Raw genomic sequence first — 27,195 nt, 5'->3', positions numbered from 1 at the left:
TGTTAAAATTCTTAGTGATGAATATAAAAAATTCATTATTGTGGAAATTTTCAAATTTTGAATTGTTAATGTAATATGTTTGTAATATAATCTGGATACTAATGGATACATATTGCTTATTGTATATATTCTTATATATTGTATACATTCTTTTTTATTAAACTATTTTTATTCATAAATATATTTTAACTTAAACACTTATGGAGTTATAATAATTAAAAGTAGTTTTCCACTGTGCATGATATTTACTGGTGATATGATCAACCAGGCTGAAAATGAACAAGTAATGATGTCATAGTGGCCAAATCCACTTGATTATAGGGTGCAATGTGGATAACTACATAAAAATTTTAATGCAATTTTCCTCGAATAATGATTCATAAATTGTAATTCTGCATTGCTATTATTGTCTTTTTTTTTTTTGTCTTTTAAGTCTTTGGTTTTATAACTCCTTTCAACCTTGAATTTCAATCACATTGAGAGGGATATTGATGAATAAATGAGTGGGTAGAAAGATCATGACTTTTTCTTTAAATTAAGTTATCTAAACTCTAGAATATTATTAACACAGAACAGTTTTACTCCTACTTACCTCTCCTTTGCTAAACACTTACCAAACAGTATAGCAGTGTGAAACTCTGGAAAGTAAAGAGGTTATGTGAGACTGGCTCTGTATTTTTTGAGATTGTTTAATCCATTTTTCCTGTGTCATTATATTTCATATAATACAGTTCCAATTATTTGTCTCCTTCCCTTCATTATGGTACCAGAATTGTCTACATGTCCCAAAAAGAATGATTACTTTTTCTCCTTTTTTTTCTTCTGAGAAATACCCTGTTACATTTTGAAGATAAGCCATTATTATGGCCGTTCATATCAATGTGAAAGTAGTAAAATTCTATCAAGTGTCAGTACTCAATTTACAGTGATGTTTCAACAAACTCTATTTGCATCCATATTCTACTTTATATACAGGCCTAAAATTATGTTTCATTTCTTAACACTACATCTCTAATTGAAAATAAGAAAAGTCAAGGATAGAAGGCAGAAATGATAACTTTGAATGTAAAAATAAGAATTTTCACCTATAGGAAGCCATCGTATTTCTTGCTCCAGGGGATTGAATACACCATAACATAATGTAATCTTTAAAAGCATAATGGGACAGAGACAACTGTGAATAAGATGCACAAATTTTGACATCAACAAATTGTCCAAGAATCTATGTACTATACCTGGGACTGACAAACATTCCATTTCTTTTAACATTTAGTTACTTTAAAAATCAAACTGCTTGAATAATTTTTTTTCTTTTTTAACATTTAGTTACTTTAAAAATCAAACTGCTTGAATAATTTTTTTTCTTTTTAAAAATTTTTTTAATGTTTATTTATTTTTGAGAGAGACAGAGACAGAGCATGAGTGGGGGAGAGGCAGAGAGAGAGGGAGACACAGAATCTGAAACAGGCTCCAGGTTCTGAGCTGTCAGCACAGAGCCCAACTCAGGGCTCAAACTCACAGGCCGTGAGATCGTGACCTGAGCTGAAGTTGGACACCCAACCGACTGAGCCACACAAGCGCCCCAAAACTGCTTGAATAATTTTAATGCCAGTATTTATGCAAGACTTCTAAAGCCTGTTTAAGAAAAAGAAGTCTGAAAACACAATATTGCATTGTGTCATTATATACTTACCAAAATATAGCCTAGTATAAAACCAACCTTATAAATAGCACTATTCTAAGAGAGAACAGAAATGTTGATTTAGTAAGGAAAATAACAGCGCCTGCACTAAGAAAAAAAAAAGGCAACAGTTAGTAAAAAAACTTGTACCAACAGTACAGATTTATCTGCAAACATTACTATTTTTTTTAATTTTTAAAAAATGTTGGGTATAGTTGACATACAATATTATATTAGTTTTAAGTATACAACATAGTGAATTGACAATTAAATACATTACAAAATGCGTAACATGATAAGTGGTGTTACTATCTGTTACCATACAAAGTTATTAAAATACTGACTATATTCTCTATGCTATTCTTTTTTCATCCCTGTGACTTATTTATTTAAAACTTTTTTCCTTGATGAGCCTGGCTGAAGATTTATCAATTTGTTTATCTTTTCAAAGAACCAGTCTTGATTTAATTGATATCCCCTATTGTTTTTTAATCTCTGTTACATTTGTTTATGTTCTGATCTTTATTATTTTCTTCCTTCTAACTTCAGGTTTTGTTTGCTATTCTTTTCTAGGTCTGTCATGTGTAAGGTTATATTATTTGAGATTTGTCTTGTTTCTTGAGGTAGGCCTGAACTGAGATAAATTTCCCTCTTAAAAAGTTTTTGCTGCATTCCAAAGATTTTGAACTGTTGTGTTTTCATTTTCATCTGTCTCAAGGTATTTTTTTTTTAAATTTCATTTTGACTTCTTTGTTGACTCATTGGTTGCATATGGGGTTTTAGGCTGATATAGATGTGTGTATATGAATATATATCTGTTCTACCTCATCAGCCTACATATATATATGATACATATTTGTGTATATATTATATATATATATGTGTGTATGTATATGTGTGTGTGGGTATGTATGTGTGTGTGTATCAGAGTTGATGGAATGCTCTTGTTCCAGAAAGACAGATTGCACTCAGCAGCTTTACTGTTTCTGTTGATCCTCAAACATTTACCATTTCAGCAATTCTCCATTTAAATGGAAAACATTTCTCCTGCATTGACCCCACTACAGTCTAATCTGTTTACATATAGTAGTGATGTTTCTATAAGTTGCCACAAACACTGAATTAGTGAATACTGAACTATTGCGCCTATGATAAATACAGGGTTAAGTTTCTGCGAGCCTTTGGTCACAGCATTTTTGTCAGCTGAAACACCATTTGCTTCATATAGGTTCATTTGCCAAAGTCCTTGTAAAACGAGTCAGTCTCATAGGCATTGACAGCCTGCTCTTCCACATAACTCTGTTTTTGTATAACACCTAGCAGGTATTTTAAAAAGTTCTTCTGCAGCTTTCTGATCTGCAGAACCTGCTTTCCTGGAAGTTTAACATTTTTTACTCTTTATTGCCTTTCGAAATATGCAAGCAGCCAGAACTAGCTAAGAAGGGTTTGACATTTTCTTGACCCTAGGTAACATGACCATAAATTTCTTTGATTTTCAGTCTTACAATGGTGCTCTCCACTATGCTTTTTTAATTGGTTTTAATCTGATGAATCCACAAATTTGTTCACTTTACATATTTTCCATAACTTCATTGCACATATAGATGTTACTTTAGCACTTCCAGAGTGTCTTCATGTACAAATAAGCAAATAACCTATTTTTTTCCTAGAAGTACCACTTTCTTTGTAAAGCACCAGCATAGCCTTTTGCACTTAGAAACACTAGATAGCACTTCAGCACTATGTTTGGGGGTCATTTTCAACAGCAACATCACCAACAGAAAGCTCAAAAATGTGAAAAACGTTAACACTAGACCACAAGAAGAAAAGTTGTTTACAGTAAGAAAGTTGAAATAAGAAGACAGAGGTTCTTCATTTGACCTCAGCTGGTAATGTGTTAGTGAACTCAAATTATTATTCTTCATTCTGTGCATGTCCATGAGTGACCATGAGAGAGTTGTGGAGATTGATTTTGAGGTTACAAATAAATTTTAGTGAGTAGGTGAATTTGCAAATATGGAATCTGTGAATAATGAGGATTGACTGTAGTTGGGCAGATGATATCAGGGAAATTATCTATATTCTTTCCGTGCCAATGTAGCTACTGAATAGACCCCTTCACCACAGACTGCCATCATTCTTTGTATACAAAGTGTCTTTAGAAGATTGTTATACAAGGTAACTAAGGTCAGATTTTCAACATAATTTGGTATAAGTTAAAGAAAAGGCTTGTTTAGAAAACTTAAGATCTGAGAGCCAGTATAAAGGGGCACACAGACCCACATCGAGGGAAGCAAGCTGGGTCAGGGGCAAGATGTAGGAGGGTTACATTCCAGGGTAGGACCCTTCCTCCTTATAGGAAAGACATGAGGGCAATCTTGTCTGTTGGGAATAGGATGGTGGGGGGAACAGACTACATGGGTGCCAGACAGTCTGAATTTAGATGTCAGCTATTTTCAGGAGACTTCTGTGAAATCTAGCTGCTCAGCACCTGGAGAGCATAAAATCTATGGGAAATTTCAGACCTTTTTTTCGTGGGAGAAGAGAGTCATGAGACTGGGGAGCTGAGTTCAGGTGCAGCATTAAGGGGTCTGGACAATGCAAAGTGAGCTTCCACATCACTGTACATCAAATCTCATAGCACCATGTGGTAGTTGATTTATTGTTTGTGTTAAACTGATTTCCAGATTGGAAAACAATCATTATGCTTGAATGTGATTTTCTATTGCCATTTTTCTCCCTGGAGACTAGGATTGATTGATGTCAATCTGATCAGAGAATGCCACTTTATATTGAGTACTCTGTATTCAAAACTATTATAGAATATGTGTAGCAAATCTAGGTTGTGCTATTTAAGGTAGCTATGTACTTTAAGTTATAGAACTTCCTTTAGAAATGAAAGCCCAAACAAATGAATCCATTTGTCTCCCCTTGAAAAAAGGACACTTATCTATTCAACTTGGAAAATTAGCTAAAAAAGTCCCCAAATTAAAATAAAATCTAACATTTAATTTTATTATACCATATTTTCTACTGCCTTTACATTCCTTAGCTTTAAATTTAAAGGTTTTAAATTTTTAATAGTTTAAATTTCCTATATTAAGGACCTTTCCAATTTGTACTTGTGAATCTCTTTAAAGATCATATTTTACTAGAGATGGTAGGAGGACGGGCCAATACTTCTTCTCATTTATTTTTTTAAAGTTTTTATTTAAATTCCAGTTAGTTAACATACAGTGTAATGTTAGTTTCATGTGTACAATCTAGTGATTCAATACCTCCATACTTCACCTGGTCAGGTGCTCATCACAAGTGCTCTCCTTAGTCTCCATCACTTATTTCACCAATTCCCCCACTCACCTCCTTACTGGTAACCATCAGTTTGTTCTCTATAGTTAAGGTCTGTTTCTTGGTTTGCCTCTCCCTGCTCCCCACTGTGCTCATTTTTGTTTCTTAAATTCCCATATGAGTGAAATCATATGAATTGTCTTTTTCTGTTCGACTTATTTTGCTATGTGATTACAAATGACAAGATTTCATTCTTTTTTATGTCCAAGAATATTCCATTTTGTGCGTTATACACACACTACACACACATACACACACACACACACACACACACACACACACACAGCATTTTCTTTACCCTTTCATCAATTGATGGACACTTGGGCTATTTTCATAATTTGCCCATTATAGATAATGCTGCTATAAATTCCAGGGTACATTTATCCCTTTGAATTATTGTGTTTGTATTCTTTGGGTAAATACCTATAGTGTATTTCCAGGATCAGAGGGTAGTTCTATTTTTAGCTTTTTGAGGAACTTCCGTAGTGTTTTCCAGAGTGGCTACACCAACTTGCATTCCCACCAGTGATGCAAAAGAGTTCCCCTTTCTCCTCATCCTTGCCAGCACCTTTTGTTTCTTGTGTTGTTGATTTTAGCCATTCAGACAGATATGAGGTGATATCTCATTGTAGGTTTGATTTGCATTTCCTGATGATAAGTGATGTCGAATATCTTTTCACATGTCTGTTGGTCATGTGAATGTCTTCTTTGGAAAAATGTCTATTGTCTTCTGCCCATTTTTTAAAAAAGTTTTTATTTATTTATTTTGAGAGAGAGAGAGAAAGAGAGAGAGAAAGCATGAGCAGGAGAGGGTCAGAGAGAGAGAGAGAAGGAGAGAGAGAGAAAACAAGGATACCAATTAGGCTTTGCATTGCCAGTGTGGAACCCGATGGAGGACTCAAACTTACAAACTGTGAAATCATGACCTGAGCCAAAGTTGGCTACTTAACTGGCTGAGTCACCCAGGTGCCCCTATTTTTGTGTATGGTATAAGAAAATGGTCCAGTTTCCCTCTTTTGCGTGTTGCTGTCCAGTTTTCCCAATACCATTTGCTGAAGAAGTTGTCTTTTTCCCACTGGATATTATTTCCTGCTTTGTTAAAGATTAATTGACTATCTAATTGTAGGTTCACTTCTAGGTTTTTTACTCTGTTCTATTGATCTATATGTCTATTTTTGTGCCAATGCCATAGTTTTGATTATAGCTGTGTAATATAATTTGAAAGTGTGGAATTGTGATGCCTCCATCTTTGCTTTTCTTTTTCAAGTTTGCTTTGGCTATTCGGGGTGTTTTGTGGTTCCATACAAATGTTAGGATTGTTTGTTCTAGCTCTGTGAAAATCCTGTTGGTATTTTGGTAGGGATTGCATTAAATCTGGAGATTGCTTTGGGTAGTACAGACATTTTTAACATTATTTGTTCTTCTAATCCATGAGCGTGGAATGTCTTTCCATTTCTTTGTGTCCTCTTCAGTTTATTTCATCAGTGCTTTATAGTTTTCAAAATACAGGTCTTTCAACTCTTTGGTTAGGTTTACTCCTAGCTATATTATTATTTTTCGTGCAGTTGTAAGTGAGATTGATTCCTTAATTTCTCTTTCTGCTGTTTCATTATTGGTGTATAGAAATGCAGCATGTTTCTGTATAATTGATTTTGTATCCTGCAACTTTACTAAATTTATTTATCAATTCCAGAAGTTTTTTGGTGGAGTCTTTCAGGTTTTATCTGTATAGTATCATGTCATCTGCAAATAGTGAAAATTTTACTTCTTCCTTGCCAGTTTGGATATCTTTTATTTCTTTTTGTTGTTTGATTGCTGTGGCCAAGACTTCCAGTACTATGTTAAGTAACAGTGGTGAGAGTGGACTGTCTTGTTCCTGACCATTGAAGAAAAGCTCTCAGTTTTTTTCATTTGGGATGATGTTAGCTATGGGTTTTTCATATATGGGCTTTATTGTGTTGAGGTATGTTCCCTCAAACCTACTTTGTTGAGGGCTTTTATCATGGATGGAGGTTGTACTTTGTTAAATGCTTTGTCTACGTCTATTGAAATGATCATATGGTTTTATCCTTTCTGCTACTGATGTTATGTATCACATTGATTACTTTGCAAATATTGAAGCACCTTTACTTACTGGGAATAAATCCCACTTGATCATGGTGAATGATTTTTTATTTTAATTAATTAACTAATTAATTAATTTAATATAATTTATTGTCAAATTGGTTTCCATACAACACCCAGTACTCATCCCAACAAGTGCCCTCCTCAATGCCCATCACCCACTTTCCCCTTTCCTCCACCCACATAAACCCTCAGTTTGTTCTCTGTATTTAAGAGTCTCTTATAGTTTCCCTCCCTCCCTCTCTGTTTGTAACTTATTTTCCCCTTCCTCTGCCCCATGGTCTTCTGTTGAGTTTCTCAAGATTCACATATGAGTGAAAACATATGGTATCTGTCTTTCTCTGACTGGCTTATTTCACTTAGCATAATACCCTCCAGTTCCATCCACATTGCTGCAAATGACCAGATTTCATTCTTTCTCATTGCCAAATAATGAGACAATATATATAAATATTGTATATATAATATATACATATATATATTTACATATGTATATATTATATATACAATATTCCATTGTATATATAAACCACATCTTCTTTATCCATTCATCAGTTGATGGACATTTAGGCTCTTTCCATAATTTGGCTATTGTTGAAAGTGCTGCTATGAACATTGGGGTACATGTGCCCCTATGCATCAGCACTCCTGTATCCCTTGGGTAAATTCCTAGCAGTGCTATTGCTGGGTCATAGGGTAGTTCTATTTTCAATTTTTTGAGGAATCTCCACACTGTTTTCCTGAGTGGCTGCATTAGTTTGCATTTCCACCAATAGTGCAAAAGGGTTCCCATTTCTCCACATCCTTGCCAGCATCTATAGTCTTCTAATTTGTTTATTTTAGCCACTCTGACTGGCGTGAGGTGGTATCTCAGTGTGGCTTTGACTTGTATTTCCCTGATGAGGAGTGATGTTGAGGATCTTTTTATGTTCCTCTTGGCCATCTGGATGTCTTCTTTAGAGAAGTGTCTATTCATGTCTTCTGCCCATTTCTTCACTAGATTATTTGTATTTCGGGTGTGGACTTTGGTGAGTTCTTTATAGATTTTGGATAATAGCTCTTTGTCTGACATGTCATTTGCAAATATCTTTTCCCATCCGTCGGTTGCCTTTTAGTTTTGTTGATTGTTTGCTTCGCTGTGCAGAAGCTTTTTATCTTCATGAGGTCCCAATAGTTCATTTTTGCTTTTAATTCCCTTGCCTTTGGAGATGTGTCAAGTAAGAAATAGCTGTGGCTGAGGTCAAAGAGGTTGTTGCCTGCTTTCTCCTCTAGGGTTTTGATGGTTTCCTGTATCATATTCAGGTCTTTCATCCGTTTTGATTTTATTTTTGTGTATGATATAAGAAAGTGGTCTAGTTTCATTATTCTGCATGTTACTGTCCAGTTCTCCCAGCACCATTTGCTAAAGAGACTGTCTTTTTTCCATTAGATATTCTTTTCTGCTTTTTCAAAGATTAATTGGCCATACATTTATGGGTCCAATTCTGGGTTCGCTATTCTAGTGAATGATTTTTAAAAATATATTGTTGGATTCATTTTGCTAGTATTTTGTTGAGGATTTTGCATCTATGTTCATCAGAGGTGATAAAGTTCTCATTTTTTGTAATGTCTTTATCAGATTTTAGTATCAGGGTAATGCCTCATAGAATGAATTTAGAAGTTTTCCTTACTTTTATATTTTTGGAATAGTTTAAGAATAGGTATTAATTCTTTAAGTATTTGGTATAATTTGCCATTGAAGCCATCTGGTTCTAGAGTTCTGTTTGTTGGGAGTTTTCTGATTCAATTTCTTTGCTGATTATCAGTCTATTAAAATTTTCTATTTCTTGTTGATTCTGTTATGGGAGGTTATATTTTTCTAGGAATTTATAATTTCTTCCAGTTTGTCCATTTTTTTGGCATAAAGCTTTTCATAATATTCTCTTATAATTGTATTTCTGTGATGTTGTTTGTTATTTCTCACCTCTCATTTATGATTGTACTTATTTATGTTCTTTCTCTTTTCTTTTTGGTAAGCCTGGCTAGAGGTTTATCAATTTTATTAACTTTTTCAAAAAAAAGAACTCCTGATTTCATTGATATGTTCTATTTTCTTATTTTCTTTATCATTTATTTCTGCTCTAATCTTTATTATTTCCTTCCTTCTGCTAGCTTTGGGCTTTGTTTGCTGTTCTTTGTGTTGCTCCTTTAGGTATAAGATTAGGTTGTTTATTTGAAATTTTTCTTGCTTCTTGATATAGGCGTTTGTTACTATATACTTCCCTCTTAGAACCACTTTTGCTGCATCCTAAAGGTTTTGGATTGTTGTGTTTTCACTTTCATTTGTTTCCATGTATTTTTTTTAAAGTTTATTTATTTATTTTGAGAGAGAGATGGGGGGGCAGAGAGAGAGGGAGGGAGAGACTCTCAAGCAGGATCTGTACTGTCAGCATGGAGCCCGATATGGCGCTCAAACTCATGACCCATATGACCTGAGCCGAAATCAGGAGTTAGAATCTTAATCAACTGAGCTACCCAGGAGTGCCTAGGGAGACCTTCTTTAAACTACCTGAAGTTTGGGCCTCTTGCTATCTCTGGGTTGAGCCATTCATTGATCCACACTGTCGCAGAAGTCTGGATTTTTCCTTTGTAGCATTTAATACAATTTAATTTGTATAATGATATAATATTTAGTCTTCCCCACAAGCCTGAAAGTTTCACAAGGTAAGGACTGTTTTCTATTGCTAACCATGGTATTACCAGGGCCCCAGTACATTGTATACAGTAGGTACTCACTCAGTACTCTCTTAGCAGGTACAGCCTCGTCCCACAAATCTATCTTATTAGATACTCTCCAAGGACTAGGTGGAGAGGTACCTAAAGTTTATGAGCTTGGTGGTGGAGACAGTGTCTGAGCAGTCAGAGAGATGGAGGAGTTCAGAGCTGGTGCAGTGGGGGAAGCAAGAAGGGATACTGAGGACATTAAAGGATGCTCATCGGATGAGTTTGCCCCTGTGTTCTCAACATCACATTTCCAGCCCAAATGAGTCCTTCTTCAATCATTTATGAAATAATTTCTTTAGAGGAAGAGGTAAACATCTGAGTAAAAAACCAAGGCCAAAACAGCTTTGCAGAATTATAACATGTCCCCGAAACCAGTTACAATTCAACTGGATTGGACTTCAAGAGAGAAATGATTGTGTTCCTCCAAATAATCTTCAGTTAGGAAGCTCCCACTCCTCCCAAGATGTGGAAAGATGATTACACCTTCTGCTGTCAGTTGCTGAGAAAGAAGTTTTTTCTCCTGATGGACCGACCAACACTATTTCTTTTTTGCTGCTCTTTTCCCTTCTCCTTTCCTTGGTTTCCCCTTGCCATGAAGCTTCTTTAGACGCATCTGCTCCTCCTTGAAGTCCTGATGCTCATCTCTATAGAGGCCAAGAAAACGTAGTGTCCCCATGAGTGCAAAGTAAGTGTTGTGATTTGGATACCAGTCATAAGTCTTCTTCTTCTTGGCTAAAGGCTACTCACTGAAGAGCTTCACCACTTTCATGTTTTTAGAATCAGTGGGCCTGGCAACTTCACCGAGTAGCCGGGCACTGAGACAACTCATGTGCAAGGCATATTCTGAAAGTGAAGACATTTCCTGAGCAGCAAGGAGCATGAATCCCTACACGCAACCTTCCTCCCCCGTGCGCCCCTCTCCTGGAAGGCCCTCCCCTCTGTCCATGTATTTTTCTATTAATTTCCTGATTGGCCAATTCATTGTTTATTAGCATGGTATTTAACCTCTGTGTATGTGGTCTTTCCTGATTTTTTTTTGTGGTTGACTAATAATTTCATAGGATTGTGATCAGAAAAGATGCATGGTTTGACTTCAATCATCTTAATTTGTGAAGGCCTGTTTTGTGGCCTAATATGTGATCTATTCTGGAGAGTGTTCCATGTGCATTTGAGAAGAATGTATAGTCTGCTGTTTTAGGATGGAATGTTCCTAATGTATCTGTTAAGTCCATGTGGTCCAATATATTATTCCAAACCATTGTTTCCTTGTTGATTTTCTGTTTAGATGATCTGTCCATGTGTGTGGTGTAAAAGTCTCCTACTACTAATGTATTATTATTGATTAGTTTCCTTGTTTACTATTAATTGTTTTATATATTTGGGAGCTTTTGTATTGGGTGCATAAATACTTACAATTGTTATATCTTGTTGATTTGTCCCCTTTATTATTATATAGTGTTCTTTTTTGTCTCTTGTTACAGTCTTTGCTTTAATTTAATTTTAAAAAGTCTTTTTTATGTTTATTTATTTCTGAGACAGAGAGAGACAGAACATGAGTGGGGGAGGGGCAGAGAGAGAGGGAGACACAGAATCAGAAGCAGGCTCCAGACTCTGAGCTGTCAGCACAGAGCCTGTCGCGAGGCTCGAACTCACAAACCGTGAGATCATGACCTGAGCCGAAGTCGGTCGCTCAAACGACTGAGCCACCCAGGCGCCCCTACAGTCTTTGCTGTAAAGTCTAGTTTGTTCAATATAAGTATTGTTACTCTGGCTTTCTGTTGACATCCATGTACATGACAAATGTTTCTCCCATCTACTCACTTTCAATCTAAAGATGTCTTTATGTCTAAAATGAGTCTCTTGTAGTCAGCCTATAGATGGGTATGGTTTTTGTTGTCCACTCTGTCACCCTGAGTCTTTTGACTGGAGTGTTTTGTCCATGTACATGCAAAGTAATTAGTGATAAAAATGTATTTATTACCATTCTTTTACTTGTTTTGTGGTTGTTCCTGGAGATTTTCTCTGATCCTTTCTTGTCTTTCATGTTTTACTGATTTTCTTTAATGATATATTTGGGTTTCTTTCTCTTTATTCTTTGCATGTTTATTAGTGGTTTTTGATATATGGTTTTTGAAATATGGTTACCATTATGTTTGTATATAACCTCTTCTGCATATAGCAGTCTATATTAAGTTGTAGGTCATTTAAGTTTGAACCATTCTTTTCTCCTGTCCTCCCCACATTTTAGGCATATGTTGTTATATTGTATATCATTTTTTTTTGGTGTGTTCCTTGACTGATTTTTTACAAAAATATTCATTTTTACTGCTTTTGTGTTTCTTACCTTTATACTCTCACTTTTGGTCCCCCTTTGCACTCAAAGTGTCCCCTTTAATATTTCTTGTGAGGCTCCTTTATTGGTCACAAACTCCTTTAGTTTTTATTTGTCTGGGAAACTATTTCTCCTTCTATTCTGAATGATAGCTTTGCTGAATAGAATATTCTTGGCTGCAGATTTTTCCCATTTAGCACTTTGAATATGTCATGCCACTCCCTTCTGACTTGCCAATTTTCTGTTGAAAAATATCCTGCTAGCCTTATGGGTTTTCCCTTGTAAGTTAATGACTTATTTTGTCTTGGTACTTTTAAGAATTTTTCTTTACACTATATCTTGCAAGTTTACTTATAGTATGTCTTGATGGGAATTCTCTGTGCCTCCTGGATCTGGATGTATGTTTCCTTCCCCATATTAGGAGACTTTTCAGTTATTATTTCTTCAAATAAATTATCTGTCCCTTTTCTCTCTTCTCTTCTTCTGGGACTCCTATAATATGAATGTTATTATGTTTGATGGAGTTACTGAGTTCTCTAAGTCTATTCTCATTTTGCATAATTCTTCCTCTCTTTTTTTCCACTTCATTGCTTTCCATTGCTTTGTCTTCTAGGTCATTAATTTGTTCCTTTGCTTCTTCTAGCCTACTACTGTTTATTATATCAAGTATGTTTCTAATTTTGTTTTTTGCACTCTTCATCTTTGATTGATTCTTTTTTTAACTCTTTTATTTCTGTGGTAAGGGTGTCACTGATGTCTTCCATTCTTTTCTCAAGTCCAGTGAGTGTCTTTAGGATTGCTGCTTTAAATTTTCCATCAGACATGTTACTTATATCTATTTTGCTTAGATTTCTAGCTATGGCCTTATCTTGTTCTTTTATTTGGTATAAATTCCTCTGTCTTGGCATTTTGTCTAAGTCTCTTCCTGTTTCTCTATGTTAAACAAGCCAGTTATTTCTCCTGCTTCTGAAAGTAAGAGGTCTCCTGCTTCTGAAGAAGAGGTCATGTAGTGCCTAGGGCCCGGTGCTTCAGGAGCATATCCAGTGTGTGCTGCATGTGCTTTGCATGTGCTCTAGATGCTCTATCCTTCAGGCCAGTCATCTGCAGAGGCTCTCCTTGTTTGCTGTGGGCAGTGTTTGGTCCCTGGCCTGAGTGTCGTGAGTTTTAATTACCACATTCTGCTCTGTCTCTTTGTGAAATGCAATCTGTCACCACCTCCACTGGAAGTGAGGTGCTGTAAAACTCTCTGATCAGAAGACATAGTGTGGGCAGGGGTTTGTGCTGGTCTTCTGGGGGAAGGGCTGGCCTCACTAGGACTGAGGAAGTGTGACTGACAAGGGAAGTTCCACCAGAGCACAGTGGGGTGGGGCTTAGTGTAAGCAAGTTAGGCAGCCATTTTTCTTGCTGCACTGCCTCCCACAGGTGGTTCTGTGTTTATGCTGAGGAGAGGCAAGGGAAACGGCACCGGCCAGCTCCTGTGTTCCCTGAGAGGTGTCTGTATGAATGCTGTTTCTCAGGGACTTACTTGAGAAGAGCAAATAGTCTCCCCACTGTGTGCCCCAAGCACTCTTCAGATCGCTATTTCCACGCTGTCTGCCATGGGTTGGTTGCCTGCCTTCTCTCCAAGAGCAGTGTAGTGCCCTTGGGGCTCTATCCCAGCCAAGCTCGCTGACCTCTAAAACTCCAGGCTTTAAGTCCAGCTGGTTGCAAGAACTCACAAAATTCAGCCCCTCTAATTTCCCAAGGCAATGGCTATGAGGAAACATTCTCCTTATGCATTCCCCTGTGTGGTCATCTCTGTCTCACCCTTTTCTGTGACCACAGCTCCCTCCCTTCCACAGCCAGGATCCATTTCTCCCCTAAACTATATCTCTGAGCTTCCTCCTTTCTTCAGTGTGATCACTTCTCTCCCTTTAGTTGTGAAGTCTGTTCTGCCAGCTTTCAGGTCAGTTTCTTGGGTATTTGGGATGATTTATCTAGTTGTATTCATGGGATGAGGTGAGCCTAGGATTCTCCTATTCCACTGCCATCTTCTGGTCCCAATACCTTCTCATTTAGAAGTTACAAATTCCACAGCCTCAAACTAAGATTGCAAAATAATCATTAAAGAATTTTCTCCCAAAACATCAGCCTTGGAGAATAATTCTTGAATAATCATTGTTAAACATATAATGCCATGCATTTCTATGTTTTCAACCTTTACCCATTTTTGTTTTCCTATTTAATTAGGGCCAACTTTCTAAACACAAACTTAAGCCAAACACATAAAAAAATAGTGATTTAAAGCACAAGTCTATAAGAAAAGATCAACATACCAGTTGTTTCAAGATCATTTCAGTTCAATATATTGGGAGCAAAGATCCATTCTGAAAATGAAAAAATATGTAGTTTAAAAAATTCTTAGAGGCATAAACCAAATTCTTATCTTTCTACCTGGTTTGTTTTACAAAGAAGCTTCAGAAATATTTGACTATAGTTTTAATGATGGAAATGTTATGTTTTCATTTCAAAGCAATGAAATTCTGATGTTTAATGTGAATCCAGTTGGCTCTCTTTTGTACATTCATAGTTTCAAAGGCTAGAATTTGTTATCAGCAAGGAGAGAGATTTAAGCTGCACACATAAAAACAAAGTTACTTAGAGTTCAAGGTTTTGTCTTGTAAGTAGCATTCCACTTAGAGTTTCAAAACTTTTTACTTTAAAATACTTTACTTGAAACCAACCTTTTTTAAGGGTGTTCCTTCTGAGAGGATCAATAAAAGTGCAGCATTATCCCACTCTCACCTCTTAAGACCTTTTGCATTCATCCAGTTTTTCTTATTTTTTACCCTTTATCTTGCTAACAGTTCTCAGAGATTTCTTCTGTGTTCCTGTGAAGGTAAGTTTCTTGTCAAAGAGGCATGTCATCTTCTGAGGTGGCTTATTCTGTTTAGCTACCCTGTCATCTTCGATGTCCTTGTTTAGGGCAGTCCAGTGGTCCAGATACAAGGCCTAGATCAGCTTCTAGAGATTCTGATCATCATCTTTGACTTGTCATCCTGGAGTCACAACAGTACCCATGGAGACAACCTTGATATAGAGACAGGGTAGATATTTTTCAGTTGTCCATAGTTACTATATTGCTATTTATAGCTAATTTTCTTCTTGGAAACTAGGAAGAGAGGGGGAAAGATCTTTTCTTGTTTGTCCTTGAAAATCTCTTTGTGACATGGCATGACTACCACTTTCCCTGGGTTGGCTGCTACTCTGTCACTTCCAATACCCAAGTGGCCTGGGCAGAGTTTACTGTAATGAGCAAACTCATTACATCTCTGCAAGCTTTCTTTCTTCTCTCTCTAGCCCTTTTTGATTTACTCCTCACCTCAACCAAAACTTGCTTACTGATCTTCTGGTCCTAGCTGTTGGGCAACTTTACCCTTTCTCAACTTTACCTTTTCAGAGATGACTCCAGTTCTATTCATTCATGTATCTGTCACCAGATTCTTTCAGGGCCATGAATTTCTCTCCATTTCTATACCTGTTGCTATAATAAATCAAATGTTTACTGGTTAAAACGTTGCATCCCTTTCTGAGCCCCCATCATGGGGATTGAATTAGTCTATTTCTGCATTTTTTTTCTGCCAAGCACTATTCTAGTCTTCCTACATTTTCCTTCGTGCAGGTAAAGTTAGTTACTAGTGTCTCTGCAGAGACTAGCTCACACCCTGCCCATATGCCAATTTATTGATTCCTTGAGAAATCTAAGTAGTGAGTTGACACAACCTTTCCAATCCCCACCCTAACTTAGGTCATTGGGAAAATGAACTTCCATTACTTCCCAGTTGCAAGTAGGAAAGAAATTCACTTTTTTTAAGTGAAAATCTAGTTTAAAGTTTTTTTCTAGGCAGGGGGATTGATAGGTAGAGTAGATGAGACATCATTGATTGGAAGAAATAGTTGACATATTATCTACATCAACATATGTACGTGGAAAAATAATTATGCACTGTTTCCAGAAAGTATCTTGGGTATGTAGAATGAAATGAGCTCTATTATAACATATGATCCAAAATTCATCTTTCAGGATGTTATTGTTGTTTTTTAGCACAAACCCCTCCAAACCTCTTTCTAAACCTTTGCCAAAAGGTGAAGATATCTACACTATGTATATATCCACCTCTAATTATGAATTTATTTTCTTATGGTTGTCCCCATTATAATGTCAGTGGCAGGGGCGCCTGGGTGGCTCAGTCGGTTAAGCGGCCGGCCAACTTCGGCTCAGGTCATGATCTCGCGGTCCGTGAGTTCGAGCCCTGCGTCGGGCTCTGTGCTGACAGCTCAGAGCCTGGAGCCTGTTTCAGATTCTGTGTCTCCCTCTCTCTGACCCTCCCCTGTTCATGCTCTGTCTCTCCCTGTCTCAAAAATCAATAAAAAACATTAAAAAAATGTCAGTGGCATGATGCAGGTGTCTATTACTAAGAAAATTGTCTGTCACCAACATGACTGTTACCACGAATTACAGCCCCAACTGCTTCATGTGGTTCAATAGTATACTTGGGGTACCTTACTTTTCTGGCCATATGTTTGTAAATAATCTTCAACTTCTCCCTCTTTTTTATTTTTTTACCTTTAATCTATTCTTCCAAAAAGTATTGCTGACCTATGTATGTGTTCTTCTGAATTCACTGACTTTATACATTCCATTTTTTCTAACTCTGATACCTTCTCCTCCTCCATTGCCATGGAGTTTTTCCTCCTCTGAATTCTACCTGTGATCACTATTGCCCATTTTACATAAATGATGTAAATGCTTTTGTAGAAGTGTGAAGGAATTGCTGAATGGAATCAGAGGAAGGAATTAGTGATTTTGCAAGCAAAGAGAGGGTTCCTAAAAGGTTTCCTAGAGGAATCAGAATCTGGGGATATTTGAGGAATGCACAAAATAGGTTAGGAAGGGCATTTTAGGTGATGGAAATAGAGTTAGAATAGCACAGGGTAGCTGAAGTGCAGGTTTGAAGAGGGAGGTCAGGGAAGATACCGAAGGGCCTTAAACTCATGCTAATGACTGAACTTTGTCATATGAGATCTGGAAAGCAAGTAACTGGTAAAATATTATATGTATTGCAAACATATACTGTCCTTATTCCTTAGAGCAGTGAGTGTGCGCCTTGCTCCCTTCCAGGTGTTATAAAGCAGTTTTGGTCTCCAGAAACAATGAGGGGAGGAATAATGTTCATGGTTCTTACTATGTACCTTGAGTAGAGTTCTGGCACTAGAGTGGCTTCTATAGTGAGGATGACACTGTTTGGAGTACTGTACCTTACATATCATGGGTGCTTGAACATGTTGTTGAATGAGTAAATGGAAAAAAAATCCTTCCCTGGCATTATTCTCCCCACAAAATCAGAAGTCCCTTTTCATACACTCCTGTGGAAAAAAAACAGATTCTCCTCAAATACAGTTCTAGTATTTCCCACCCCCTCTGCCCCCCCCCCCCGCAGTTACATTTCCTTAAAATTTGACTGCACCTTGCTATTGGAGGCCACCTGGGGGAGTGGATATGGTATGGGCTTCAGGGCCAGGGAGACTCAGGTTCAAATCCTCACTTAGTGATTGTGTGAACTTGAATGATTATGTAACTTTCTAAACCTTTGGTCATCATCTTTACCCTATCAATGAAGAAAGGTTGCAGTAAGGAGAGAGAAAATGTCTGTAAGATACTTAAGCCAAGGTTTGGCTGCAGCCTTGTCAGAGGCACTCAAAAGTATATGTGTAGGAAGTCTGAAATGGAGTTAGAGGGAGAGCTGCAGAATTACATCAGGGTCACCATTTCACCTCTCCACCACTCCTCTACTTTAGTCTTATACCACCCCCACTCAGGCTCCTGTCTGAGTTCAATGCATGAAATAAGTTAGAATCAGACAGGGTTCATTCCATTTAGCAGGTATAAATCTCAGTCTAAAAGACAAAATTGTACAAGAATGTTAACTTTATTTTTTAAATAAGAATTAAATGTTCAATTTAATGGAAAGGTAGAACCATAATTCAGTCAATGTGACATTCCTTCTTATTAACTTATACCTTTTAGCATAAATTCCAGGAGACTTTCATAAGGCCAAATCATTGGGAGGACACATCTAGCCCTTTTTAGTGTCAGGTGCCTTCATCAGCATTTGATGGAATGAACTTTGGTCTTGGTGGTAATTTCTGGGTCCTTTCTTATTTCTTTGTAAGCAGCTGGTTCTCTGGGCCATTCCTGTACTGTTCTTAGAAATATAGGAAACATTCTGTGCTCTTGAGCCGTGTCATGTCACAGGAATCCCTAGGGTACCATCTGAAGACTAATTTATACAGCCATCTCTTCTGTGGGCAGCACAGGAGATGTGGAGAACCTTGGGGTTTTGCTGCTTCCCTAAACTTTACCCAGGAATTGGGGCATGGACTCATCCAAATTCACCTGTACCTGGTGTTTAGGCAGGGTCTTCCTCCAATGATTTCTCTAGTCCTAGGAACTTTTATTATTCTCTAGTTAATTTTTTTTCTTTTAGCTTTACTAGGATTCTTATAGATTGTTTTATCATAATAATTTTTTCCTTTTGTCCTCTGATTCCAAGGTTTTCAAGTTCAAAAGCCAGAAATAAGACTTTTTTCTTCTTTTTATCAAGGCAATGAGTGTTATTGCTGCTGAATTGGGGGTGGGGGTGAGGAATCAAGGGATATGAATAATGCAGGGAGGAAATATTAGTTAATTTAAAGCCTTAGCCACCTCAGTTTTTATATTTTCTCTGTTTAAACCATCCCAGATTATTTTTCCACATGTCACCTTCTTTTGCTCTTGATATTATATATTGTCTAAAGCAATTTTCTCTTCATTGCCAAGGGCATCTTCTCAAGTTGACCATGTTAGGGTAAGAAGTAGGAATCTAATCTATGGACTACTCAGTATATTATGAAAATAGTTTGGGATTAAATAAATCAGTCATTTAAAACTAATGTACATATATACACCTCTCTGGACTATGTTTTAAAAGACTATAAGAGTGTGTGATGAAACTCACCTTGAAATCATTAGATTTGTGGTGTTGTTAGGATAGAAACTTAGGTGACTTCTTTTAGTCCAGTTGCTAAATTATAATATTGAATTTGCTTATGTAAAATCTAAGCCAAACTATATAAATGCCAGTACTTTTTCTTCTTTTTATTAGTTTCACCTTTTTTGTGTCCTATCATTAAAATTAAATTTATTAACAACTTGGGTTTTTTTCTGCTGCATTGGTTTTATTTATAAATATTTCTATAAATACAGAAATATTTGACAATTTAGTTTATTGGGAAAGTTCATACAGTAACTTTTCAAACCAGTAAAATCTGGTTTCCTAAAGGAGCACTTTAAGTAAAATGGGAAATAGGAAAAGAACATGGGAAAGGAACTAAGTAAAGGCATCAGTCTTTTTATTAGACCATCATGATCAGATGGTTTCTTTGTCAGAGTAGAATGTCTATATCTGAAATAAATCTGATGGGGCGCCTGGGTGGTGCACTCGGTTGAGCGTCCGACTTCAGCCAGGTCACGACCTCGCGGTCCGGGAGTTCGAGCCCCGCGTCGGGCTCTGGGCTGATGGCTCGGAGCCTGGAGCCTGTTTCCGATTCTGTGTCTCCCTCTCTCTCTGCCCCTCCCCCGTTCATGCTCTGTCTCTCCCTGTCCCAAAAATAAATAAACGTTGAAAAAAAAATTAAAAAAAAAATCTGAGTGTCCATCAGAATATAAGTGAAATATGTAATGACTTGGAATGTAAATCTTAAATACTGATTTGTGGGGCAAGTCAGTCAAAAGTTTTTTTTTGAGGGAGATGAGAATACAGTTTAAATGAAAACAGGAAAGCCTTTTCAAGATTTAGTAATCTGCCAGTCCTCATCCATCTCCTTGTTCTCCTCCTCTCGAGTCTACATATATAATAGAGAAAAGAAAAAAAGAGTGAATGCTTCATTTTCCGTGAGATAAAGAAAGAATGTGACACTTAGAGAGCTTTCTTTTGAGAACTAATTATGAGGAAAAGGGCCAGAAGATTGTATGTATAGCTTTTATTAGTTTATAGGAAATGGTGTGTTTGAATGGATGAGGATTTACATTAAAAGCTTAAAATATGAAGCCTAAAATTATATTAGAAAAACCAAAATGTATTATTGTCACTCCTCTATTAGAGGAAGTATAAGGGGATCAAATGATTGGTAGATCATTATCAAGGCAGAAAGAAGGGAAAGGCAGGGTTGAGAATGCCCGTGCCATTTCTGTTCTGTTCCTCTGCTTCACTGCATTATGTTTTTTAAACTGCACACATTCATATCAGGTAGATGCTGTTGTGTTTATTTCACAGTTTAGAAATCAGGCTTAGTTAAGTGAAATATTAAGTGAGACATATTAAGTGAGATAATTTGTTGAAGGTCACCAGCTCTAGCGTCACCTTCTACCATTCTCTACCTCACCTATTCCACTTAGCCACTGTTGCATCTTTGCTCTTCCTTGAACATCCCTTGATGTTTCTTCTGCTCAGTGCTCTTTGCCCCTAGCTATTATTGTGGTTATATCTCTCTCTTTATCAAGGTCTTTTTTTTCAACGTTTTTATTTATTTTTGGGACAGAGAGAGACAGAGCATGAACGGGGGAGGGGCAGAGAGAGAGGGAGACACAGAATCGGAAACAGGCTCCAGGCTCTGAGCCATCAGCCCAGAGCCTGACGCGGGGCTCGAACTCACGGACCGCGAGATCGTGACCTGGCTGAAGTCGGACGCTTAACCGACTGCGCCACCCAGGCGCCCCTATCAAGGTCTTTGATGACATATCATTGCAGAAAAGCCTTCCCTGATAACTCTATACAAAATATCTTATGTGTCATTTTTAGTAGGTTGTAATATTACTTTGGATAACACTAAGAAAGAAAAGTACCAATTAAGCAATGATATGACAGTTTCATAATATGCATCCTGATTTTAGAGATGTTAAAATGTGAAGAAAAAATTTTTTTAGAATCAGTGAAATGCAGTGATATTGCCTTATTTCCTTACCCCAGATTATTTCTCTTTGCAACACTTATCACTATCTGATATGATCATGTACATTTTCTTTATTGTCCCTCTCTCTACACTAGGTACATATAGGGAGCTTTGTTTTGTTCATTACTAGTTGCAAAGACTGTGCATCATACCCATCTTCTCTCTTTGGGGGGCACTCAAGTTTACATTCCCAAGCCTTTCTTTCAGTTATGGTGGAGTCATGTAACAGACTTCTGGACAGTGGGATATAGGTACAAGTGAGATATTCCACCCAGGCCTCTCCTATAAAACTATTCTGTAATTGTCCTAATGGTTGGAGCCACTAGTGGTCAGAGACACTAGAAGGAAGAAGCCCTGGTCTCTAAATGATGGTGTAGAGTAAAGCCCATCTCCATCCCCTCACATTGACCTACATTGGATTGTGATGTGGATGAGAAATAAATCATCAATTAAAGCTACTGAAATTTGAGCTTTTCGGTTATAATAGATAGCTTATCCTTATTAATACATTGCTGTACCCAGACTATGCTTGGCTTTTATAATTTATAAGGATAGAGAAAATTAAAGGAATGGCAGTTTTGTGTTAAAAGATGATTAATTTTGGTTTGTACATAAGGCATCTGCATAGGCAGGTGGGGGCTACTTCTCGTACCTTTTCCCCACTTCAGGTGGCCTGGAAGAATTTGGAAGGACTAAGAATCAGAGGTTGCAAGTGCTTAATTTCTAGAACAACTAGGGTCAGTAGAATGAGTCAATGGGAATTTGTGGAAAGAGAGGTGGTCAGAGAGAGAAATTTTGATGTAGGGATCATTAATTTTCAGAAATTAAGTAAAAATAGGTTCAAAGTAGTTAGCAAGGAAGTTGCGATGTTGGATGGACCAATGAGTTTTAAAGTCAGCAAAATGGGGCCCCTGGGTGGTTCAGTCAGTTAAGCATCCAACTCTTGGTTTCGACTCAAGTCATGATCTCCCAGATTCATGGGTTCAAGCCCCGCGTTGGACCCTGCACTGACAGTGCGGAGCCTGCTTGGGATTCTCTCTCCCTGCCCCACCCCTGACTCGCACTGTCTCTGTCTCTTTCAAAATAAATTAAAAAAAAAAATAAAGTCAGCAAAATGAATTTATTATGGGGCAAGGAGTAAGATGAACTATTTGTTGAAATAATCCAGGATGACAATTACCTGATCCATTTCTTTAAACACCATCTTCTTTAGGTATCACCTTTTAATTGTATTTTGCCCTGTTACTGATCTGTCTGTAGAGCTTTCTTTAGGTAGGTTCAAAGAGGTCTTTCATAGTGGGTGTTGTGGAGGTGATGCCTGAAAGAATCTCAACTGCATTTAAAGATCTGAACTTACTCCTAAAAGACTTCTTATTACTAATAGTTCTATGGCTAGCTATATGTATTATCAGTTAGTATATGTGGCTTTCTTTTTCCTGAATATAAGTTTAAGTAACTCAGGAAACCACAATGAAGCAGAAGGAATATGTCAAAATTCTGAATAACAAAAACTTTCTTTTTTTATAAGGTCTGTAGTTGTAAAATCAACCATTCATTCATATATTTGCCTTTCAAAGCCCACTATTCAGTTTGAATTTTCAATTCATTCTGTTTAGATCAGCTTTGGAAGTTTCTGAGTATTTGGCTGTTAAAAAGGTAGGGGTGTGTGTGTGTGTGTGTGTGTGTGTGTGTGTGTGTGTGTGTGTTTATGTGTGTGTTAGGATAGAATTCCTCTATAATTGATTATAACCTGCCCCTCTAAAACTGTCAAGAAACTTCTACCTCACCCCTAATTTGTTTTTGTTTCTCTCTTGTTCCCACTTTGGGAAGAAGGAAAGGCAGCTGGTTAGCTGGTCGGGGGATGATATTGTATAGAAAAGAACTATTTTATTTATGTCTCTCATCTCTATATTAAAATGTCTGAGAAATAGTCTCAAGGTTGTGGAATCTCACAAAATTTAAGAATAGGATTAATCAGGGGCACCTGTGTGGCTCAGTCGGTTGAGGGTCCAACTTCAGCTCAGGTCATGATCTCATGGTTCACGAGTTTCAGCCCAGTGTCGGGCTCTGTGCTGACAGCTCAGAGCCTGGAGACTGTTTTGGATTCTGTGTCTCTGTCTCTCTCTCTGCCCCTCCCCCACTCATGCTCTGTCTCTCTCGCTCTCAAAAATAAATAAAAACATTAAAAATAAGAATAGAATTAATTTATTTCCTTTTCATCTTCCAGGGCTTAGCTTAGATGTTATCTTCTCTAGGAAACAGTAAGTAAATTCCTAAGACTGGGTTGAATGCTGTCTCCAGGTATGCTCCCAGCATGAACTCATCCAAGAGGCATAGTCTCTATCTGCTTCATCATTGTATCTTTATGGCTCAACACTGGAATTGATAAAATATTCAATGAATATCTTTTGAACAAAGGAGTAAATGAGGTTCTCTTTTTGCACAACAGAATCATCATGGGAGGCAGTGATTATTTCATTTCTCCAAGGTTATTTTAAAGCCTGCTATATAAACATGCTTTAAAAAAGGAGAAGATAAAAAACAGACTACTTTGGGTTGAGCATTTATTTCAAGTCAGACGTTCCTTTTCTTATTTTTCTTCATTATTCTCGAACTACTCAGTATGAGTTTGTTGGAATAGGCTCCCATCTAATTTGTAACACATACTGAATAGACATTTGGCACAGCCTCATAGTAATCCATTTTATCTGCAAAATTTGCAGATTTTATCTTCTTTGGCTGTTCTTAGTTTTCAATTTAGTGCCATGGGCTTTAGGCCAGTATAAAAGTTTCAATTTTAAGGTAAAAGTTTGAGTTGATTGCCATCGTAAGATAAAACTGAATTGATTTGGTATTTTAAAGCTGTTAAGTGTAACTCATACATGGTAGTCATGAAGGAATAACACTCATCCTTGAATAAGACCTTAGTTAAGAAGAAGCCCTAAGGCTCATTGATTTTCCCTGTTAGGATGTTGTGAGAGGCAGGATGACAGGACCTATCTGGCAGAAATCTCTCTGTGACATTGGTTATGGAGAGGTGGAATGAGAGATGAAGGGGAATGAGGGAAAGAGGTGGGACTAAAATAAGGGATAATAGGACCAGATGGAGTGAGGAAAGGGCAATATTAATAAAAGGAATGACAAAAAAATTAACAACTGCTGTTGTGCTCTTACAGATAAGACAGATATACAAAGAAATGAACAACTCCCCCTCCAACATGCCTGTTTATATCTATCACCTAAGTCTAGAGTATTTGCAGAGAGACAGAGAGTTGTATATAACTGTTATGCCAATAAGCACACAGAATGAATTGATGACTCTGGCATGAAAATATGGTATGTCATGAAACTCAGGAAATCACAGTATAATATGATTCTGTGGAGGCAGCACGTGCCTGGCATGTGTCAGCTCTTCAGAAAGTATTGGTTGGCTATTCTGAATTTTGAATAAGATGCACTTAAAGTTAAGATTAGGAAGAGGAGAACTAGTTGCAGAACCTGAATAAAGAAATGACCAGAGGGCACCGGGATGGCTCAGTTGGTTAAACATCCCACTCATGGTTTCCGATCAGGTCACGATCTCACAGTTCATGGCTCTGCCCTGAAAGCATGGAGCCTGCTTGGGATTTCCTCTTTCTCTGCCCCTCTCACACCTGCTCTCTCTGTCTCTCTCTCTCAAAATAAATAAATAAACATAAAAAAAGAAATGCCCATAATTGCCCATTATTTTTAGAAGTTTTTATTAATACCCTGGAAATGAATTAAGGATAAGTGAATTAAGAATTGAATAACTCTAAAACTCATAAATAAATAGTTAAAAATTGACATTTTAGATTCATTTTATATTATATTTAGACTATCATATTTTTTCTCAATTAATTCCTTTTGCTATTCTTAAAAAATCTCTAGTTAACTTCTTCAGGTATTGTTAAAAAATAGATAGATGATATTCATTGGAGTGAACAGACAGTGTTAATAATCTCTTGGTGCCTCGCCAGGAATTGGCCATGTCTGGTAACCAGATCTGAGTCTCCATTCTCTAACAGTGTTTGTTATATTTTGAGCAGTCAGTTAATATTTATTAATGACTTAACTGTTTGGTAGCTGGGTACATGATCACATGGTATCACATATACGCACTGATGATGGAATTGTATGTACCTCCCAATGGTTCTGTATTGAACTGTTCTGCTTTACAAGTAAAAATATTTTTTCCTTAAAAGGCACTATTACAAGCTACATCTTAATTATTGGCTTTGTTTTTATTGCTAAAATAATCATAGGCATAGATAAGTCAATTATTTCCTGTGTCACAAGGATTTGATCTTTTTAACATCTGCCCAGCTGTTGCATAATATTTTAAGCTAAAAGTATCAGATAAACACAACACTACCAATTCGGTAACATTTCACCAAATAATTATTTCTCTCTGAAATCCCTGAAGCAGTGTTTTTTCTAGTATGTAACCTCTCAGGATTTGTCTCTATATTGCTTAAACTTATATTACAAATAACATACAAAATGTTATAAAACCAAGGCAAGTCATAGAAAGAGTGAATGTATTCACAACTTCAGTAGACCATGCATAAATTAAATGGCACTTGCTCTCCTTTGATGTTCCCATTTCTAGTTTTCTCTTAAACTGAATCCCACAAAGAATTCTAATTTAACTGAAATTCTTTGAACTCATTGACAGTTTGTGGGCTATTCAGGAACTCTAATTAGCTTTAAATCAGTTTATCTGCAAATCACTTTTCCATTTCTGATTCCTTCTAGCAATTAATAGATTACTAGTTATTAATGGCTCTAGACCATTTATGAAAAATTTGGCCTCCATCTGAAAACTTGATGAATCTTTAACATTGAACTTCTTTTGTCAGTGGATTTTTTTCCTAATGAACTGCAATTAAATTGGAAAAAGCAGATTGCAAAAAATGTTTGACAATACCTTTTATTTAAAGCACAGAGACAACTGAATAGAAGTACCTAAAATAAAGTAGGAAAGTGAATAATGGCAAACGAATTTAGTGAAAATAATATGTATTTTAAAAACCATTAATATATTCACATAACGAGTGTTTCTCTATAATTTTTTCTCCCCTTGCTCCTTTCAGATTTATCACGTTCATCCCTCAAACTCTGAAACAACTAATTCTTGTGCCCTACTCTTGAGGTAGATAGGCAAATACTACCATTCTACCATTAGCTGTACAATACTTGACATGTCCTATAGTTTTATAGTTGGGAAAGCGATAATCAGGCTGTAAACTCCCAGGGGTGGAGAAATTAAGGAATTGATCCAAAATCATAATGAATGTCAGAATAATTGTTATCTTTGTATTCACAATTTTTTGGCTCCTATACACAAAGCTTATCTCTCCATTTTCCCTGTGGTTTCTGATTCCTCTTCCACTAATCCTTTTCTTGCCATTCTCCATGCTTTCTAGTTTTACTCATTTTCCCATTCTAGTTTGTGGACACAGATACCTCTTATTTTAAATTCCCTTAGCAAAACTTACTCTGATTGAATAAAATTAGAGTAATTTTAGGCATAGATTGTCTTTACTAAGAGGAAGATGATCACTTAATTTCCTCCCATTCACTGGAAAACCTATCCATCACTTCATTCCCCTTTCCTTTTTTCCCTTATGCCATAGGGGAAGAGATGTTCACAAATAAGGGTTTACTCCCTTTGCCTGTGCTCCTATCGTATTCTAACACATCTTCTTCACTGGTTTTGTCTTTTGCTTAAATTATGCTCAAGTTTTTGCCATCCTAAAAACAGCAAAAAAAAAAAAAACCCTCCCTTAGTTATATTTTCCCCTTAAACCTTTTTTTTTGCCTTGGCAATCTTTCCTTCACTACCAGGAATAGAAAAAGTCATCTAAACTTATTATCTCTCCTTCTTCCCCACCTG

At 36.8% G+C, this 27,195-nt stretch overlaps 1 long non-coding RNA gene and 1 pseudogene across 1 annotated transcript in view; one reads left to right on the top strand and one right to left on the bottom strand.

The window, feature by feature from the left end:
* LOC121034034 (uncharacterized) overlaps positions 1–27,195 on the top strand; it is a 238,681-nt gene that overhangs the window by 135,391 nt on the left and 76,095 nt on the right. The window lies entirely within an intron of this gene.
* On the bottom strand, positions 10,044–10,829 carry LOC121034033 (28S ribosomal protein S33, mitochondrial-like; annotated as a pseudogene).

This window comes from Herpailurus yagouaroundi, unplaced genomic scaffold (genome assembly GCF_014898765.1).
Source record: "Herpailurus yagouaroundi ecotype Mexico unplaced genomic scaffold, PumYag 159, whole genome shotgun sequence".
Classification (NCBI taxonomy): Eukaryota; Metazoa; Chordata; class Mammalia; order Carnivora; family Felidae; genus Herpailurus; species Herpailurus yagouaroundi.
This window is presented reverse-complemented; position numbering and strand designations above follow the sequence as displayed.